The following is an 11,013-nucleotide window of genomic DNA, read 5'->3' on the forward strand; positions in this document are numbered from 1 at the left end:
CTGCTCTGCAGAGGGGACGCCAAGCAGCTATGGGATCTCGGACCAGCCCAATCATCTCTTTGGGGCTGTTCCTTCAACTAGACCAGATGATTTAATGTGTCCTAGAAAAAAAAACTTTAAAAGCATGACTTAATTCACCATAAAAGATAGCGACTTCTGGGTTCTAAAGGAGTTCCTGAATTATTTCAGTAACAATCTTTGCTTGTTTTTTGTTTGGTGTGTTTTGTTCTGAATGAAGCCAGTGGCTGTCAAAATTTCATCCCCTGCACTGGCACTAAAGGTAATGAGTTCAATCCCCAGTCCAGGCAGGTACAGGAGGCAGCCAATTGATATGCCCCGCTCACATCAATGGTTCCCTCTCTCTCTCTCTCTCCCCTACCCCCCACTTCTCTCTCTAGAATCAGTAAACATATCCTCAATTGAAGATTTTTTTAAATGTTGTCCTCAGACTGATGTAAGTGGAATTATGTGGGGAATTCATTGGAAATAAAAATTGCCTGAGTATCTGCTCAGATATACAGGAATTAAAGAAGAAAGGAATAAAATACACAAACTCTGACTCAGACCAAGTCTTCTCAACTTCAAGACTGTTGACGTTTAAGACCAGATAATTTTTTGTTGGGGGAGACAGTTCTGTCCCTACTAGGAAGTTTAGCAGCATCTCTGACCTCTACTCACTAGATGCCAGTAGCAACACCCTCAGTTGCGACAACCAAAAACGTCTCCAGACATTGGCAAATGTCCCTGGGGCATGTCATCGCCCTGGGTTGAGAATCACCGCCCAATAGGAATTTAGTATCTCATTGAAATTATCAAAGTGACTAAAAAAGTTACAAAATCCTGGTGGTAGATGTGTGTGGTGTTTGGGCATCAGCCCATTCCATCTTCTTTTAGAAACATCTTCCAGATTTCTTTAAGGGAGACGACCATTTTTCTTCTGGATACTGCCAGTCTGGACTGTAGATTGATGCATTCGAATGCTCCCCCCACCCTCCAGCCAAGAGAAAGGCCCATCACCTACTTCTGGGCCATGGAGCACACCCCCCTGGAAGGTTTCTTGTGACAAAACAAAGTCCCAAGTTCACTGGAGTTGTTCACTGCAGAAGGAGCAGCTGAATGAAACTGTCAACGGTTTCTGTAATGAACACCTTCTGCAGCTTTCTAAGTTCCTATCCTTTCTAAATGTAGTTAAAGGCATCCAACAACCCTTCAGAAAAATTCCCCTTTTGGTTATATCAGTCAGAGTCGGTTGCTGATGCTTGCCACCAAAGAATCACCACAAAAAAAAATGACTCACAGTACCTTAAAGGGGTAGGAAATAGGAAAACAGCAAAGCACTAGCATAACCTAAAAGTAAATATGTAAATATATATTTATATGAATACATGTGTGTTATGATCTCCATGAATATATCTGACTACATATAAATATTTGCGTATGTAAGCACAAAGACACATATGAAAAGTATACTTAAATGTTACTGTAAAAAGCAGTTGTAGTTTGGACATGACACTGCAGATCATTTTTATGAAGCTATTTTTGTATTTTTCTACATACTAATTTTAATATTTTCTTGCATTTTACATATGAGTATATTCATTTTTTTAATTTACTTTTAGAGAGAGTGGGAGGGAGGGAGAAACAGAGGGAGAAAAACATCCATGTGCAAGAGATACATCAATCAGTTGACTCATGTACGCTCCCAGCCGGGGACCTGGCCCACAACCCAGGCATGTGCTGTGACTGGGAATGGAACCAGCAGCCTTTTGGTTTTCAGGCCGGCGCTGACGCGCCTATGATGTATGATATTATGCTATTTTACATTTCATCGGTCAAACATTTAGTAATGTACTGACACCTGAACCTCATTTGAACCAATGAGGTTTATTTATCTTCTCTGAAGTTAAAAAGAATAGCACTGATAGGTTGGAACAATTCTACATTTTTCTCCACTTTTATTTACAACTCAACATACCCTATGACCTCAAAACACTTTGATTTGGAGGTCAGGTGGTTGCATTAATTAGTAAAATGGTTTTCCTAATTACTAAGGGCTTGCTGCTCTAACCCTTAATGACTTAGGGTGTTCAGAATGTCCCCTCAGTGAAGCGAAATGGGAAAAAGCTATGATAACAAATGCAAATAGAAAAGGACCTCGTTGCAGACAGATGTATAATTAACCAGCCCCCTTATCTAAACTTTCATTAAAGACAAACTATCAAACATTGAGCTATAAAAGGCCTAGCTTTTAATTAGACTGTACCTTCAAGAACCGCTTGGCCCTAGACAAACATTTGTTCGCCTGGGCCCCAAACAGCCCTCCTCCCCAGGGCGGCTGGCTGGCACGCTACCCACATTTTCCAATCGCAGCCGACAAGTTAAACTGAGGACCGTAGTATCAGGCTCTGTCATGTGCACCCAAAAAAAAAATCTTCAGAGAGTTAGAAGATATTTAAATATTCAGTATTTAAGACAAATGCTTTATTTCCAGACTCACCCTCTCACAGACTTCCATGAATGTCAAGGGCAAACGCTATCTAATGCTTTTTCATTATTTGCTTTTAAGAACTGGAGAGGAAAGGCCCTATGCTTCTATTCCTAAGAAACATTTCATAAGCCTAAAAATCAGGTTAAGATAGAGGAAAAAATCGTCTAAACCCAAGGCCAGGCTACAGAGGGAGAGGACCGTAGGGTCCCCACACAGACGCCAGCCCATCCAGAAGGAAGGCGTCCCTCGAATGCTTCCATGGGCGAGACTATCCCAGCTCCATCCCATCCTGCCCCTGCCCTGGCTCCGAGTCATTCCGCTTGGGCCCCCAGCTGCCTCTGTTTCCTCCTGCACTTGGCTTTCTCCCAGGAAGTCCCCACTGGCTAGGCGTTAACACTCTGCTTGCATGCCGCAGGCTCTGTCTGCAGCGGCCTTGGTCGCATCCTCAGAATATCTTTCCTACCCAAACGTGGGATGTTGCCATTCCCACTGCATGACCAGAGAACACAGCAAGCGGCCCTGCCATCCGATGGGAGGGAGTCAGCATGGGAACCACCCAGGAGGGCTTGGAGTGGACAGACTGGATTAAATACCAACCGTGTTCCTTAGCGTCTATGTGTGGCCTTCGGGCAAATTCCCTATTTGGTCTTTGTCCCCACCTTGGCAGAAAGGGGATGGCGAGACCGACTTGGTGGGAGAAAATATAAGGCTTAATGGAAGGAAACCGATGCCTCTGAGAAATGCCCAGCACAGGGCCCGGCACACAGAAAACACTGGGCAAACGGCAGCGTCATTATTTCTCATTTGCATATTTAGGTCAAGCGTTATGCTAAACAGACGTTTGCCTTCATGTGATTTAAAGGTTGCCAGAGTTGCTACCTCAAAGCTTTTCTAATCTGTCTCTGATTCTCACCCCTCAAATCCCCTGAGACTCCTACCTAATGCAAAAAAAGGGCGGGGGGGGTAGGAAGAATGGCAGAAGAAGCTGTTTTCACTCCTTAACGGCAATTAGTTTATCAAATTAGCCATCCGGGCCAACTAACAGATTCCTGTCCCAACTCAGCAAGCCCAGGTTGAGCACTTACTCAGTCCCAAGGGACTGCGAAGAGTTGAGAGGTGGAGCCGAACAAGAGCGGGTCCCTGGCTCCAAGGGGCTCACAAATGACAGACAGACATGACTGTATATACCCCGAAATATCAGGCACACCTCGGTGTGGGCCTGTTGTGCGTGCATGTTTTAATGGGAAGGAGGTTGCCATGGGCTGAATATGCATGTCCCCCAATTCCATATGTTGAGAACGTACCCAATGAGGTGATGTTCTCAGGAGGTGGGACCTTTGGGAGGTGACCAGTTCATGGGAGTGATGACACATGGAGAAGGTGGGAAGATGACATCCAGAACCATGAAGTGGGCCTCACCAGACAATGAATCCAGCACCTTAACCTTGGACTCCCCACCTCCAGAAGGGTGAGAAATAAATGCTTGTTGTTTGAACCACCCCATCTGTGGTATTTTTGTTACAGCAGCCTGAACGAAGGCAGGGGTGGGAATTCCTTCCCACACCAGAGAAATGGCATCTGAACTACCGCACACACCCATTCACTCCTCCATTCATCCAGACAGGATGCATTTATTAGACGCCAACTAGATGCAATGAACAGATTAGGCAATGAGCTGATGAGCATGGCCAGCAAAATGAGTATTAGCTCTGCCCACATGAGAGAGGTTACGAGAGAATCTAGAAAGGTCTTTTTTTTTCCCCTGGACACATTTCTACCCCAAACAAACTCATTCTTCGGGTAAGAACAACAAAGAGGCTGGCTGTTGACCCAGAAGGACTGCACTCTGGGGCTGGGGGCAGAGATCAGACCATTTTCATCCCTTAACTCTCGTCTTTTAACCCACAAAGGTTATATGACTCTGAAATAGCTGGTCCTCAGCACTGGTTCTAGAATCACTGTAACTAAACTCACTCCGGGATGTGAGTACTTAAAAGGTTCCAGAATTTTTTTTCATCAGTACCTGCTGTACTGAGAACTTAACGTATGTTTCCTCCTGTGCTTTTTAATAATAAAAATAATGGTTCATCCTTCTTTGGCTGTTTTCTTTCCATCGCCACCCAAACAAATTTCTCAGAAATAATCAAACATAAATAACTCTTCAGATCTTCCAGTACCTTCCTTCAAAGCCCTCAGGTGGCACTTCCAGGAGAGAACAAAATACTGACATTCTCTTCCGGGTCACAGAGTCACCCAAAGCCACACCAGCCTCCGGCATTCCCACTCAGGGTCTCTAAGTCATTCAGACCACAAGGATGAATTTCTGACGAAGAGAAACTTTTCCTCCTCTTTTTAAATAAACAATAAAAATCTGTAACAGTTACTTTCAGTCACTTATTTTTTCCCCTAGAAAGGGCAGAATATGTAAAAAAAAAAATCATTATCAAAATTTCTAAAGAACGTGGCTTTTATTTAATTTTACAAATCAGGGAAAATTGCTGAGCATGTCCAAAGTGAGGCTGCGTTTCCTTTCCCTGCACTTATTTTGGGCCTGCTGGAAAAAACGGTGTTACTGGGGTTGTGTTTGTGTTTCTGCTTATTCAAGGCAGGGGGATAGTGGTGGGCCAAGGAACTGGGCAGATCGGATGACCTGAGACCTGGCTTTGCAGCCGAGCCACGGCGTTTCCAAGTTCAAGGTGGGGGCTTAACTTACAATAAAAGGGGGGGAAAACCCCCACCATCTAAATCCCTGCCAATGAATTAAAAATTCAGCACTTGCGTGTGTATATATTCGCACTTTCTAAATTCTCTATCATGTATTATAATTATCGTTTCTGAAAAAGGTTACTTGAAAAAGACTTGGAATGAATGTCTCTCACAAACCTAATGATAATTATTGCCACCTGTTTAATGTGTTATATCCTTTCGGTGGTGATGGAACATTGTTTACAGTTTTATTTTTCATTAGGTTATTAAAATGTTTTTCCTGCTCATAAGTTCTCTCCAGTGTGTCAAGGGAAATCCCTTTAAGAAGAGGCCACGCAGGGCAGAGAGCTGCAGACTAGACGGTGTTAGTGGTGGCTTTTCAGCAGGCTTCCCAGGAGGGAAATGAATGGTGCTGTTTCTTACAGTAATGGTACCTGGTACAGCGAGGGGCCAGGCTGCCAGGCAGGGGACATCTGTTACTGTCTCGCTATCACCTGTATCTGGAGAAAGGGAGGCCATCAGGATAAAATGTGGCAGGCAGCCCATGCAAATCAGCCAAGGTGAGCGAACACCCAGGAGACACTTGCATTTGTGTTGCTGGTGGTATTGCAGCCCACATAAGCCCAAAACATGTCGTGGTCTCATTTACACAGTCACGGGCACTTGATTCCACGTGTGTGGCAACGTCTTATTCTGTCCTTAATGAAGGAGGAAGCACTAGCTAATGTACAAGGAGTCCTGTTGGCATTTCACTGAGGATAACTCTGCAAAATGAAAGCCAGGCCCTTCGGTGAGAAACACACCTGTGTGTGGATTCAGACTGGAAGCTGGGCGTATCTCAGAGCCGATGTGGCAGCGCTGATCTCGGGCTGTGGCCTCAGTCCCTCTGTGTAACCCCGTTGTGGCATTCCGCCTTTGTATGTTCTTTTTCATTTGTAGACACTTGGAAGCAGACTTCAGCTTATTAAATTCCCGATTAGTTACCAGCCTTGGAGAATCCCATTTGTCGGTTCATCTACTGTTGCTGAGGACACGTCACACCACATCATTAGGACCTCAGGGTACTTGCCATGTCCTGGGAGTTGGCACAGACACCCACAGGGAAAGTCGCCACCAGAGTGTAGGGCTCCAGATCTCCAAGGGTTTGTTAGCCCCCACCCTGGTCATCCCGCCCTGTCCAGAAGGGATGGACACACAGCAGTGGTCGTGAGCGGACTCCAGAGCCAGACGCCTGGCTTCACCTAACACCACCCTGACCCGCCAGCAAGGTGAACTTGAGCAAGTCACTTCCTGCCCCTGAGTTTGAGACACACCCCTGCAAACTGGGGACAATGAAATAAACCTACGTCAAAGGACTGTCACTAGGATTATATGAGGTTGTAATTTTTTTATATATATATATATTTATATATATATATATGCCTCACTTATAAGTGAGATGTATATACATATGTGTATATATAAGAGAAATTTTATACTCTAGAGAGAATTTTAAAGTAGATTTATTTCTTCTTCATGAATTTGTTCTGAAAGCTTATCTAGTCATGATTTCTCTTGAAAAGTCCCTTGGGTCACCCACAAAGGACGGAACTATGACACCTTTTATGAAGTGTGAACCAGCTCACTTTCCTCCAGTCTTACACCACAGTGTTGTGTCCTGGCCTCTGAGGGGCAGCGACCGGCACACAAACACTAGCAGCAGTGCAGTGTCTGCACTCCGTGAGGCACGGAGACCCCAGGAAGAACCCCAGGGAAGCAATGCGGGGACCCCCTCCCATGCTCAGGCAGCCAGCACACCCTCAAACCCCCCCATCTCTCCCCTCCTTCCTCTCTCCCCGAGGTGTAAGTTTTAGTTGAAAGACTAGGGAATGGCGTGCATAAATTCACACGAAGAATAAACGAGAAACGTGATCAGCCACAGCAGTGGTGTTGGGCTGCGTGTGTATTGTGTTCTGGTTTGAGGTCTGGTCCTGGGCTGGTGCTTCTCAAACATCAGCATGGACCCTGTTACCCAAAGAGTATGTTGAAAATGCAGATTCCGGGGCCACACTCCTTAAGAGTAGATCCGCCTACATGGAGTTGGCCCTGGGCCTGGACCAGAAACTGGTGAAAACCCTGGCTCAGGGTGATCATGATCTTAAAGATATTTTGGATCTCATGTAGGTTCCCTTCTCACATTTGACAAATCCCAGAGAACGATCCCTTGCTGAAGTTCAGCACCAGTGCATTAACGACGAGAGGCTTCTGCAGAAACAAATGCATATGGCAAATAGAGAAGGTTAAAGAAGTGTCAGTGGGTACGTTCAGTGATGCTTGCCTTGTCCAATGACGGCCCCAAGTCCGGGTCTTAATTTCCAGTATTTAATATACTGACACTTGAAAGCTTTTTAAAAATCTTTGTTGTTGTTATTGTCTCAAGTAGAAAAAGGCCAAGAGCAAACATTGCGTGTATTAATTCCAGAAAAGATCCCAACATGGAAAGAATTCTTTTATGAAAGACAACAGAACTGAATTCAATGAAGTATTCTGGTAAAATGCAAATGAAGTGAGGGGCCTGGTTCACGGTGATGGACCAAGGATGAGCTCAGAGTGTTGACAGATGAGCCATGGTCATGTGACATGATGACATTGCAGGAGACTGGGTGGGGGGCATTCAGGAGCTCTCTTCATCTTTGCAAATTTTCTATAAATCTAAACGTACTCTAAAACTAAAAGCCTAGTGTTTTTTGTTTCATTTTTAATGGCAGTAGAGTCTAACATTCTGCGCAGCAGTTCTAACTCAGATTGATCTCAGTTTGGATCTTGGATAAATTGTAGGCTCATTCCTCACCGGCTGCATGGGCTTAGGTGAGTTACTCTACGTATCAGGGCCTTAAGTTCTTCATCTGCTAAATGGGGATGAGAGCTGTACCTGCTTCTTAAGAGTGTCGTGAAGAAAGCACGCAACGTGTCTAAAACCTAAAACATAAGGAGGAGCCACCGAGGGTTGCCTACTATTAACCCTCAGCTCCTTCCCCCGTCAGCTGGGACAATAACAGCACCCACGCCCAGTCTTGCTGGGACGATTGGATGAGATGAAGCCAGGAAACACTCAGCACAGCATCTCTACATGGAGAGCTTCAAATAACATTCAATGCCGATGAAGCACCCAATAAATGGTAGCTGTAATTATTATCATTAATATTAATAAAAGCTGGTGGGCGAGCTTTTATTAATATAAAAGCTCGTTCTGGCTTCTGAGAGACAAGGCATTCAGCTCTGACCTCATTAGCTCCTCAAGGGCCACTGCTTGGTGTGTGTATCTAAAAACAGAACACCACCACGGGGGTCTCCAGGGCCACAGCCCTGTCCTCCTTCCAGGTAGCAAGGGCCATCCCTGGCTCAGGGGCCTGGGGTCAGTAGAATGAAGACCCAATCCAGACTGACCACATAAAGAAGGGTGCTCCGCGACCTGTGGGACATGCACAGAAGGCTGACTCTGGGGACTCCAAGAGTCTCTATTTCTTGGCTGTGATCTTCTCCAGGCTGGCTTCATTCTCAAGCTCCACACACACAAAAAATAAACACCTGCTAAGAGCTCTAAGTAGTAGGTCCCTAAGGGTACAAATCCACAAGGAAAGAAAGTCTCTCTTCTCTGAAATGTGAACCAAGTCCAGAGCCTGAGTCTGAACGACCCAGCAAGGGTCATGTTTCTCCCACACCTGCCTGTCCCCAGGACTGGGGGGAGTGTCAGCCTCACTCGGACCAAATGGGCTGGGAATAGGGAGGGGTGTTGCGCCCCAAGAAATTTCAGATACTGCTGCCAAGTGCAGAGGTAACAACGCTGTGTGGCTGTATAACAGCATATGTTCACTATAACCATGTGAATTTTATAATTGATGATCGCAGTTGGCTAAGCAGATGCAGAAACTTCAGGAAGAGGAAAGTCAGACACCCGGCTCCCCTAGGTCCCCGACTGGGCTGCCAAATTCAAGGCCTTGGGCGTCAGCCCTGAGCACGCACAGACCTCTGCAGTCCTTTGAGGGCGACTTTGATCCGACTCGACGCACATTTATCAAGCCCTTAGTACCTGCCAGGCACGGTGTACAGTCCCTGAGTCTCAATTATTTACCCTTAAATAAAAAAGGCAAAATACTCCACGGCGAACTCTAAAAATTTGTAAACAGCTTTACTGATGTATTATTTTCATCCACCCATCTGAAATGTACCCACTGTAAGTGCACAACTCAGTCATTCCTAGTGGATGTAGAGAGTCGTGCAGCCAGCACCAGAATCCACTTTGCCTATGTTCCCATCGCCTGAAAGGGGTCCCTTGTGCCCACTTAGGTTAATCCACACTCGCTCCCCTAGCCCCAGGCAGTTTTTAGCAAATCGACTTTCTGTCTTTACAGACTTGCCTTTTCTGGACATTTCACACAGATGGAATCATACATAATATGGTCTTTCGTGTCTTGTCTCTTTCATCAGTACAGCGTTTGGGGATTCAGCCTCAACAATGCTGTAGCAGCTATTAGTAGTTTATTGCTTTTTACTACTCAATAGTATTTCATTGTATGCCTGTACCACATTTTGTTTTTCCATCCATCAGCTGATAGATCTTTGCATTGTTCACTTTTTTTTTTAGATTTTATTTATTTATTTTAGACAGAGGGGAAGGGAGAGAGAAAGAGGTTGGAGAAACATCCATGTGTTGTTGACTCTCATGCACCCCCCCACACTGGGGACCTGGCCTGCAACCCAGGCATGTGCCCTGACTGGGAATTGAACCGATGACCCTTTGGTTCGCAGGCCATCACTCAGTCCACTGAGCCACACCAGCTGGGGCTGCATGGTTCACTTTTTGAGTGTTATGAACAATACAACTGTGAACATTTGAGTACAAGTTTCTGTGTAGACACATTTTCATTTCTCCTGGGTCAACACTCAGGTATAACATGTCCAGGTCCTCTAAACATCCTCACAATTTACTAAATAAAAATTAAAACACAGTACTCATGTTGTGGCCATTTTTTCCTGCAAATAGAAATGTCCAAAACTAGCCAGCAGTACTCGAACATTTAAATCAAGTCTTTGCCCCTAACAAATCTTAATATTACACACATAACCCTAATAAATGTTACCTAATAAACCTGTCTAGACCAACCTTTCCACCAGGCTATGTAAAAGCAAAAGAGACCAACAAAAAACTGTACCACTGAGTGGTACTAAAAGTGATTATGTCAGTAGTTCAATCTATTTGTATTGTGTATCAAGGAAAATTTGTTATCTAATTTCTATCCCACAACACTATAAAATCTCCCTTCCTTCTCTTTCTAATTTACACTTCAATCCACTTGGGCCTTTGGTCTGTCCCCTCCTCTCTCTTTCTCACATTCGGGGGGGGGGGGCTCCCTGATCCACCCCATCCAGGACATGGAGTGAGGAATCCAGGGACGTGCCTGTCTCATCAGTGCTAACCCTGGTGCAGGAAAAGAAACATCCAATCTGTCATCCCACTGACGTCCCTGTGAAATCCTGCCAAGCCACTTGCTTGGGCAGAGAACAGGGAAATTGGCTTCAGCGTCTTTGTCCGTAGTTTGAGCAGGGTATTGGGTCCACCCGGATGAGCCAGGTTCTGCTGTGGTAACAAACAATCCCCAGATCACTATGGTTTACAACAACTGCATGGACACTGTGGGCTGTCAGGCAAGCTCGGCTCGTGGCTGTCACTCGGGGTCCAGGTTGACAGTGTGGCCCTCCTGTCAAATGCCACCAACCCCGAGACAAAGAGCCCTAGAGGGTCTCACACTGGTAGTTAAATATTTATCCCAGAAAGGATG

The sequence above is a fragment of the Artibeus jamaicensis genome, unplaced genomic scaffold (genome assembly GCF_021234435.1).
Source record: "Artibeus jamaicensis isolate MK-2021 breed Jamaican fruit bat unplaced genomic scaffold, CSHL_Jam_final contig_685, whole genome shotgun sequence".
Taxonomy (NCBI): Eukaryota; Metazoa; Chordata; class Mammalia; order Chiroptera; family Phyllostomidae; genus Artibeus; species Artibeus jamaicensis.